The sequence below is a fragment of the Triturus cristatus genome, chromosome 5_1, assembly GCF_964204655.1.
Source record: "Triturus cristatus chromosome 5_1, aTriCri1.1, whole genome shotgun sequence".
Taxonomy (NCBI): domain Eukaryota; kingdom Metazoa; phylum Chordata; class Amphibia; order Caudata; family Salamandridae; genus Triturus; species Triturus cristatus.
In genome coordinates, this window is record NC_140587.1 from 343412192 (window position 1) to 343422911 (window position 10720).

Consider the following 10720-nt stretch of genomic DNA (forward strand, 5'->3'; position numbering starts at 1 on the left):
AAATTGATATATCTGAATCTTTAATATTGTCAAAAGAGATCTGTCTTGCCGCTAACCTAAAAGCTCAAGTCTATAAGACGCTTTTTAGGCTATATTATACTCCTAAACGTATGGCAAATTGGGGAAACAAATATGATGGGAAATGTTTTCGATGTGGGGATTCAGAAGCTGAAATGGCGCATATTTTTTTCTACTGTATAAAACTTTCTCATTTTTTTAAGAGAATTGAATCATTTGTGTCGATGCTACTGGCATGTCCTTTCAAAATTTCGCCTACACTTATGTTACTGGCAATTGGTCAAAAAACAGATAGACATTTAGTAGATCATAAGTATTTTTTATTTCTTGCAATGACTGTGGAACGATTATGTATTGCTTCAGAATGGTTATCCTCTGATGCTCCTACTTTTGAAATTTGGAGATCCAAGCTCTATCGTATTTATGAAATTGAGTGGAATTTGTATGCATTGAGGGGAGCCCGGAAAAAACGTATTGGTCTATTAATTTGGGGAGCGTTAACAAATTTCTTAGAGAATGGTTGAATTTGGAAATAAGGGATTTATTTAGTAATTAAGTTTTGTATCCTTTTAATCAATGTTACTTTTCACTGCCAAAATGTCTATGTGATGTATTAATTTAAATGAACTGTCATGGATAATAAAAAAAATATTTTAAAAAAATAATAATTAAAAATGTAGTAATCATGCTGTAGCCTTCCATTATTTTATTGTAGATTAAAAACAAATATTTTGCTTTAACTTCCTCCGTCTATGTGTCAAAAATTGCAAGTAGTAATTTTAGATTAATAAATTAGGCTCCATGCTCTGAATTAATGGGTGGAGACATGTAAGTTTACACTTTTTATTAACTTTACAGTAATAAATGGTGAATATCCACAGGTAGCCAAGTACTCAAAAGCATGCGTAAACTTACATGTGTAGATTTACGCATATGTGTCTTTACCTTTAAAAAGCGCCCCATGTGTATGTGGAGATCATTATGCAAGGGACTAAGAAGACATCAGAGTTAATCTATGCAATGTATGTACTGGAACTACACATCTTGCATTTCAAACCAACGCAAGAGGTACGCTTTCCCTTTTTATATTTTCGCTTCATTTTCTAATCTGCTGATTTAATCTCTGCAGTTTATGAGTTCCTTCAACAAAGAATTCTCATGGCTGTCAGGGACTCTCTCTCTTCATCCTTAGCTACATGCAGCCACTGGGTCTGCATTTCCAGTATTTTCCAAATGTTCCAGCTGCCTTTTACTGGGCGGTTTGTGTTTTTATGTCTGCATTGGAATCTGTACATCTAGTCAACTCAATAAATAGGTTTTCAATTATCTATTTATTACATCAGGCCCAGTGTTTCTCTTGGTTTTTCCCTGCCACAGTTGTGCATGGGAAGCATATTGAAAAAGATAAAAAATGTCCTGATGCTAATACAATAGAGAGACTACGGCAAGTCGGAGGCACCATTTTAGATCGAAAACCGAAGACAGCTCATCTATATTATATTGAACATACTGTACCTATTCTGAACAGATGTGAAAGGATGGAATCGCAGATCTTGGCTTGAGTCCATGTATACACACTCCAGCTGAATGCTAAACAGTACAAGGGCTGCAAACTGTTCTTCCTTTGTGGGAAACGGAAGTATGCGTTTCAGTTTAACAAAGGTTTATAGAAGCACTCCAGATGGTTAAATCCCCATCAAAACGTGGCATCATTATTTAATAATGGGGCAGTGATCCTTTTTGTGTTGGACCGGGCACGGAATACACAGTTCTGTAAACACGAATGCCTCTGTTTCACTTACACTGTCTCTCGGATGTTCATTCGGCCATCTTTCGAGTGTCTTGATTGAAATGCTGCTGTGCCCTTGTCGCTTTAATGCACCGTGTAATTGGAGCGTTTCTTCCTGCATGTTATGGCAGGAAAAAAACAATAGCAAAGTAATAATAAGCAGACGCTAAGCAGCACAGGGGCTCCATGGACACAGCTCTGCAATTATTGAAATACAAACCGCAATTATGATCAGTATTTAGAAAGATTATAGGCTTTTAAAATAAAGCAATATGTTATGTAGCGCCCATTGCTGTTAAAACTCGACACATGTCACTGTGATTGACAGACATCCATCTCCTAAAACAATTGATTATTGTAATCGTTTTTTCAACTGTTTTTGTTAAACTGCAGTTCATTGCAACAACGTAAGTACATTGTAGGCTGGGTTGAAATTTTGATTATCAAGCAAAATCCTGCACAATTCGTCTTTTTCGTACCATGCATATTTTGCTTAATCTCACGGACGTTTCTCGTTACGCATTTTCATGTATTTTTTGTTCTTAAGAGGCTGGTTTTGGAATAACATTTCTCAAAGGAAATATCTTCTGTTGGAGCTAGTCTCCTGCTGGTATTTCGAGTGACTCTTGTATGCCAAGTATGGCCTCTGTAAAGTGTTCAATTAAATGACGAGTTCTGTGTAGTAAGTAAAACAAGCATTGGCATAGCCAATAGGTCTCACCTTTGGGACATTATAAGTGTTTAGTTATCCAGCACAATATCCTTGGTGCAACAAAATCAGCTGTTGCATAGCTAAACACTTATAAGGTTCCAATTTTTCCTTTACATACACAAAAACAGTACCCCATTTGCAGCATCAGTGAAGTGAGGCTAAGAGAAGAGGGTAATGTGGGGAGTCAGGGGTGAGATGGAAAGAGTGGGCAAGAGTGAGGTTTAGAGAAAGGAGGTTGACACACAGTGAGAGAATGGCGAGGTGAAGAAAGGAGGATGAAGCAAGAGAAAGATGAGGGTGCAGCAGAGAGAGGGAGCCGTGGTAGGGAGAGAGGCAGGTGAAGTTTGGAGAGAGGAGGGTGAGGTGGGGAGAGAGGAGGATGAGGTGGGGTGAGAGTGGGTGAGGTGGGGAGAGAGGAGGTGAGGTGGGGTCAGAAGAGGGTGAGGTGGGGAGAGAGGAGGGTGAGAAGAAGATATAAGATGGTGTGACTCAGAGGTGTAACATTAGCCCCCCTCAGCCTCCGAGGTGGGGTGGGGCCGAGCTCCATGGGGACCCCTCCAGCACTGTACACGGGCGACGGGCCCGTGGCCTGAGAGCTCTTGACTGAGTGCAGGGGTGGAGGCGCTCTTGTACTTTACAAAGGTGCCCCCTCTAGTTTCATTACGCCACTTGTGAAGCTCTGAGAGCCAACGGTGAGGTGGAGAGGAGAAGGTGACGCAGAGAGAAGGAGTGCAGCTCTGTAGGAGGTTGATGCATGATGCACTTTCAGAGGATGACAAGGTGGAGCATAAAAGGAGGGTGAGATGAGGGAAAAATGAGGGTGGGTCAGAGACAAAGAGGAAGCCACAGCTATGACAGAGGCGGATGGGGCAGGGAGAAAGGAGGGTGAGGCAAAGAGTGAGAAGGGAGAAGTGCATAGAAGAGAGCGATGTCCACAGGAGAGCAGGGTAAAGCAAAGGGTGTGGCCGAGAGTAAAGATGCCGAGGCGGAAAGAGCAGATGAGGTAAAGCGCATAGGGACAAACCCCGAGAAAAAATAGAGTAAATTTAGACCATCCAGCACCCAGACCCAGCTCTCAGACACCCAGGAGACACCAGGCAACCCCATGCTTCCTCGTAGCGCTCCCAGATACCGAAGCCCGGAGCTTCAGGGGGCCATTGTTCCTTCCAGCTCTGTTAGCTGTAGAGTAGACCCTGGTGAAAGAGTTCTGGTGGCCGACAGCAGAGAGCCGCCCCCTGGTGCTTTCTGAAAGCCCGTATCTCATGAAGGACGCAATGGTACACTCCCAGAAAGCAACTGTCAGGAACCCGTGGTGTGTTGGGTGGACAGCAGCGCCCACAACTGTCTCTGTGGAGTTGCTGATCACGCTGTTCATTCTGGCTGTGCTGAAGCTTGGAAGGGAGGATGACAAAGGCCAGTGATCAGCTGAGGCAGCACGACTAAGAAGTTGCAAATAGAGTACCCTCAGTGCATCTAACTTATGACCAATGACTCCCTCCTGCCCTTTCCAAAGTCTTGAGCCACTTCCCCCTACTTTAAGGCTCAGTATCACTTGCTGGTGCTTACGAGCCGCTCACTCAACCCAATCTCCCATATAGCCTGTTGCCTGCCCTAATGACTTCACATCCCGACTAGATGAAGAGTGATCTTTTTTCCGGTTGGCAGCCCCAGACTGCAGCTCTTGAAATTCTCTTAGCAACCCCAATAAAAAATTCTCCTCCTGCCCTACCTCTTTGGCCACTGACTGGTCTTTGCATAAGACTCCTCCCCAGTTCCCGGGCGGCACCTTCTTCAACCCTAATACTCCCCTGTGGTGTTCCCAGACCCCCTTTATGCAGACAACTTGGTTCCATGGCACCAGGACCCACAACAACCTCCGGCCGACCTCCGCCATTATTCTTGAGCAGCCGGCATGCAGCACCGCTACGCCCACCAATCACAGAGCGAGTAACAAACAGGAAACATACGGTCTCCAGCGACAGCTAATCATGATGAGGTAAGAAAGAAATTCCGCGCGAGCCAAGCATAATGAAATACGTTAGACAGTATTCTGAAACATCACGCTAAGTGAAAGAAATGTCAGCAGCACAGCTGGTACGAAGATCTTTTAACAACGCTCCTGCCATAGAGAAGGACTGGAAGATGACGTCACCCAGTGTGACAACGTTCTTTCGCTTTCTGCTCTTTTTGTTGTTGCTATGTGATATAACGCAGGTGGCCCGAGGGCATTGCAGCAATTTACATAAGCGCTAGAACATATTGCACAATTTTCCTGGTACGGGGAGGATTAATTTTTGTCCAGAATGACCGGATTTTGTGCCAGATTTGAAACCTGTTTCCCCAGTGTCAAGCTCGGTAGTTCCAGCCATATGACACATATCTGCATCGTTAAGGGGCGACCGCATTTTAAACAAGCACAAGCACTCGCGCCTCGTGTGGCAGCAGGGGGAGGGGAGAGAGGAGGGGGCCTGCGCGATTCCCTTGCGGGAACGAGCAGCAAGTCACGATAATTGATAACATATGGCGCCGCTGCTCTCTCCCGCAAGGGAATCACCAGACATAAACACGTTGCCATTGGAAGCAATGCAACGCTTGCACGTTTTTGGCCTCAAAATGACTCAATGGCTAAAGATCTTTTTCCCTGCATAGGCGAGACCTAAAAACACAAGAATAATGTGGTCGGTGCAATCAATGTTGTGCAATTGCAGCTAATTATTTGTAGCACGCAGGTGATCGGGGCCTAAATTTTGTTACCAAAGACCCTTTCAAGAGAATGATAATGAAACGCCTGATTCAGAACTAGGTGCCTGCACGGTGTCTGCTTTCATTAGGAGCAGCTACCGGCAGGCGCCAGGTGGGGAAGGGGCTTATCAGATTCCAGCTTCGTACATAATGAAAGCCGTAGTTAAGGGACCATTAGGCCTCTTTTTGTTGGAGAATCCTGGCTGGGAGCTAACAGGAGCCTCACACCTAGTTGCAGTGGAGGGGAAACAAAGGCTCGCTTCTTGTCACTTCACAGTACTTAAGAGAGACGTGCTTTTGACTTTGTTCAGTCCCTTTATATAAGAGATATACACTGTAAGAATGCCAGATGTGTTGATCGTCCCAGTATTTACACAAATAACAATTTAAATTCCACTATTTTATTTCATTTCTTTTATAGCGCTTTAGCACTACTCATCCTAGTGTGGAGTGTTAGAGAGCTTTACATCACACTACCGATTATACATAGACAATAAATCATATGTGTGTATATCAATATAAAAGATGTGTTACATACATCAGTGGGGGTTACAAAGTTGTAGGAGCCACATGTCCTTCATGCCTCAGTGTGCTATATTAGAAGGATTACAATTTATGAACTGCAAATAACAAAAGAATCTTTGTCTTAAAAGGGGTAACCCAGTTACATAAATAAATATCTGTCATCTACATGTTATATAATGTGCTTTGCAGGGGACATATTAACCCTCTATTCTACTTTGATCCAAAACTAGGACTAGGCAAAACACAGATCTCTCCAGCAAATATGTTATCCTCCAGAGTTATCTTACCATTATTATTATTTCCCTGAGATTTAGCTGGCACACAAAGATCTCTGCAGCAGGTGCCTGAACCTCATAAGATAGTTTCAAATCCAGACATTTCAACCAACTATGCAGATCAGATGTACTGCCATGTTTCTCCTTGATGGCAATTTCTTTGTGTCAGGATTCTAAAAAAATAAATGTATAAGTTGAGGCCCAGATTTTGCGTCTGGGTTGCGTCAATATTTTGGCACAACCCCAATGCACAATGTAATTTGTTAAATATTATAATGTGCTCAAATGTACTCATTATAGACCTGCTAAACATATGTGAGGTCTTAAGATCTGATGTCACTTCCTGTGACTTCATGGGTTTTGATGCACCTTCATGTGATGCCACATGCGATGTCACGACATGCGATGTCAATTGCCCTGATGTCACTTCCTGTGATGTCACACACGGTGATGTCACGCACATTGTGTCTGACTTTGTGAGTCCTCCCACTTCTTTTTCAGGACTTGAGCCCTGGTAATAAGATTTATATTTCGGAGGATGGGATATCCCTCACAGTTGTGATGGAGTAACCCATCTGCTGAGTTCTATATCAGGCCCTAACATATTTGGGAACATCAACCTAGAAGGGAATATGCATAAAAAACACTGTAAAGAGGTAAACAAAATTCAAATTGACATCCCTCATACGTTGGCCAAAGCAACAAAAAACACTATCAGGGGAAATATGGGACGTATAAAAAGAAACAGCACAACTAAACAATATGGTTGCAAGTCCACAAAATAGACACAAGTAGGTGGTAAAAGAAACATTCAAGAAGTGTAAATGACTCCATAAAAAAATCGAATAACGAACTCTGGCAATGATGAAATGGGCTGAGCGTCAGTGCTACAAGTCTAACTAGTCTGACTGGGCCTAACTCGTCAGATTGTTGTGAACTATGGAGCGATGTGTGTTTGAAATTACATCACATGAGTATACACAAATAGGAAAAACATGTGGATGATCTTACCCATCTCTGCAGTGTGAGAAACATGAGACTGCTGTGGTGTGCAGTGTGAATGGCAGACTGCAGGATCAAATCAAATACATGACCAAACCCACATACATTTCCCTGGATCTGTGGGCTGAGTAGTGGCCAGAGGGAATGCAGGCACCCAGGTGTGCACAGTAGTGGTGCCAATACGTGACACCACATTTGGAATAGCCATCATGGAAAAGAAAGCTAATCACCAAGGCAGATGTGGATCTTACATTAACTTACCAACACAGGCAGGGCAGGCCATCAAGCTGTCTGACTCTATTGAAATGTGTGGTTTGGCACCAAAAGCCACCCTTGTCACACAGTAGTAGTGGGATTAAAGCTGAGATAATACCATGTGAAAGACAACTAAAGTGCAACTTGGCCACAGCTCCTAAGAGTAACATATGTCCTACACATCAATGTTGAACTCAAAGTTAATGAGAATAAAATCTGTATGCCGCCCAGATTACTTATGTCAACAACTACCGTTATCATAACTATTTTATTGCAGAGGGAGAAGAAACACCTCATGTGCAGCCACTTGTACTGGATGAACAATCTGCTGGCAAAAACATCCTGCCCCCCAAGGACAATGACACCTTTTATCAACTCCTCGACTCCATTGGAACACTTTTCTCAGTTGCAGAAGGGGATGACAGCATCACAGGGTCTCCAGAGGAACCACTTACATTGGGATATATCCCATCTGCCAACACAAGCCCAGCCCTGGACTCTGAGGACCCCACAGTTGTCTTGAAACAGCAGGCGGCAGGAGTACAGTGGCATCTGGTAGATGAGGTGCAGGTGGGGATGGAGACCATCACAGGCCCCCTAGAGGGTGTGTGTAGGTGCCTCAGTCCCAATAAGGACACTTTTGAGGCAATAAGTGGCCCCTAACTTGCACCCCATTGATTGAAACAGTACCTTGCTGCCATCGCTGGTGTCCTGAGGCAGAGACAAGAACAAAAAGCCCTGCCGATGTGACACCATTGAGGTTGCCACCCAGCTGGGGGCTGCATGCACCATCCTTGACCATATATAGTGCTCTGCTGCCTTCCTTATAGGCACAGGTAAATGCTGATGGGGACAAGGGAACCACATCTTCGGCACCTGATGTGTGTGAGCCTCAGATGCCCCCTGCACCAACACCCCCATCCTCAAGGAAGGCACCACATACATCAGAAGATGAAGATGGTGACTTTAACCCTCTACAACAGGCCAATCCCTACCAACATTTGTCTGTGCCACTTGGCCTGTTTTTCATTGGATCTGTGTATAGGATCATGCCACTGCCCTTGTACCTGGTACTGTCCCCTTTTTGCATGCTCACCTGTTGATCAAATCCATTTGTGGACTGTCAATGTGGCCTACCTTCCCTAATAGCAATTTGGACCTCCTCTTAACTGGAACAATCCTCTCCTTGATGTGTCGCATGACATGTATCCCTCTTGAACTCTGTCTGGGCATCTCTTAGCTCTCAAACAATGTTGGTACTGTTGCTCCAAGGACTGGTGTTTGAAAATTGCTTAGTTCAACACTTGTAATAAAAGCACGTACATGAACCAGTGTGTTGTACGTCTGTTGAAAGTTGGAATAATTAGACCATGGTGGATGTGTAAATACAAAATGCACTTTTCAGAATCTCAATGCGATTGCACTACAATATCTATCATATGGTCTGGATGGACATGGCCAAGCATCATGTACTTCCACTGCCATGACATCATGTTGAAAGTCTCTTTGAACTATTGAACTTCATGGTGTTACAATGAGCATCAGTAACTAGAGTGACACTCAGTGAATAATATGAAACAATCACACATTTGCATACATGCACAAATTGTGCCCTGTGAGGCATGTGAGCCACGAGCACATTCTCATACATCCACAGATATCTCACTCAGTAATCACAACAATGTCATCATGCACACGTCAGCCTCAGTGCTTACATTGAAGATTTCACATAAGTACTATATTAATGCATGCACTGTGAATACGCAAATAACTATAGCCAGACTCTTTCTTTTTTTGTATCGTACGTATGTCACTGAAGTAGAAGCTCCATGCTACCCCTTGGATGGCAGTAAGCATCAACTGCAACTAATAAGTATTTTTCTTTCTATGTCAAATGATAAATAGTGTAGTAAAGCACACTGGCATACGTATGTCCCTGAGAGTAATCACATGTAATTAGTGTGAGTGTAACTACAAATGACATCAATTTTACTATATAAACACATATCAGATAGTAGCATCCAGGTGACAGATCCATGGAATAAGCCACACATGCCAAGGGGAAGAGGAGAAGTGAGACCAATGTTCACCTAACCTAGCAAGTAGGTGCACAAAATCAAAAGCAAGAAGTGCCAAACTTAGCAACTAGTCAATGGCAAGTGTTAGAATCCGGGTTCTCTGGTTGGCACAGGTAGGTACTTGTGACAAGCAGGGAACCTTTCCTCCAGTCAGGGTAAGGGGTTACACTCCTAAAATAACCCCTGCTCACCCGCTAGGTAGCTTGGCGCGAGCAGACAAGGCTTATCTCAGAGCGTTATAGGTTAAGCATTTGTGAACACATACAGTAACCAAGTGACAACACTACAGATGGACACCACACAGGTTTTTATATTAAAAATAAGGATTCTTTATATAGAGTTACCACAAGACCATTAAACGACAAAAATACATAATACTGTTACTTTAGATGGTAAAAGTTTGCTTAGTTCTCTTAAGTTCTTAAATGCGACACTTTAAGTCAATGTACCTTAGATGCGACACGCAGGGCAACGAAAGTGTTGCAACGATGCTGATGCGATAAAGTATTTGGTGCAAAGAAATAAAGACGTGAAGATCTTCCAGATGCGTTATGCTTCTCCGATGTTGAGAGAAGACTTGTCTCGATGCGTCGGCTGCAGCGGTGTCACCCCTTTACGCGATGCGATGACAGCAGCTCCGACGGGGGCACGCTTCTCCGTGGATGCGAGGCACTTTTCTTGATGTGGTGCAATGCGACAACTACGATGGCTGCGGCACTCTTCTCCGATTTTTGCGAGACGCTTCCGCTCGATGCGATGCTGCAGCGGCGTCACCCCTTTACGCGATGCGATGACAGCAGCTCCGACGGGGGCACGCTTCTCCGTGGATGCGAGGCACTTTTCTTGATGTGGTGCAATGCGACAACTACGATGGCTGCGATGGTGACACACTTCTTCCTCGATGCGAGACTCTTCTCTTGATGCGGTGCAATGCGTCAGCTACGATGGCTGCGATGGCGACACGCTTCTTCGGCATTGCGAGATACTTCCGGAATGATGCGAGACGCTTCCGCTCGATGCGATGCTTCAGCGGCGACACCCTTTGCGAGATGCTACGACAACAGCTCCGACGGCGGCACGCTTCACCTTCTTGAGTCACGCTTCCAGCTCCTTGCGACACGCAGTCCCTCAGAAGGCCCAACAACAGCAGCAGGCACTTCCAAAGAACTCTGGGGAGCTGGGGGGTGAAGTCCACTGGTCCTGGGACTTCGTTCAGGGGGCAAGCTCAGCACAAGCCCTTGGAGTTCTTTTAAGCACTAGTTGAAATAAAGTCTTTGTAGTCTTTCTCCTCTCCTTCCAGCAGCAAGTCAACCACTGCAGGCCA

At 44.3% G+C, this 10720-nt stretch overlaps 1 pseudogene; it reads right to left on the reverse strand.

Moving 5' to 3' along the window:
- Nucleotides 1-3594: 3594 nt before the first annotated feature.
- Nucleotides 3595-4413, reverse strand: LOC146830880 (uncharacterized; annotated as a pseudogene).
- Nucleotides 4414-10720: the final 6307 nt, after the last annotated feature.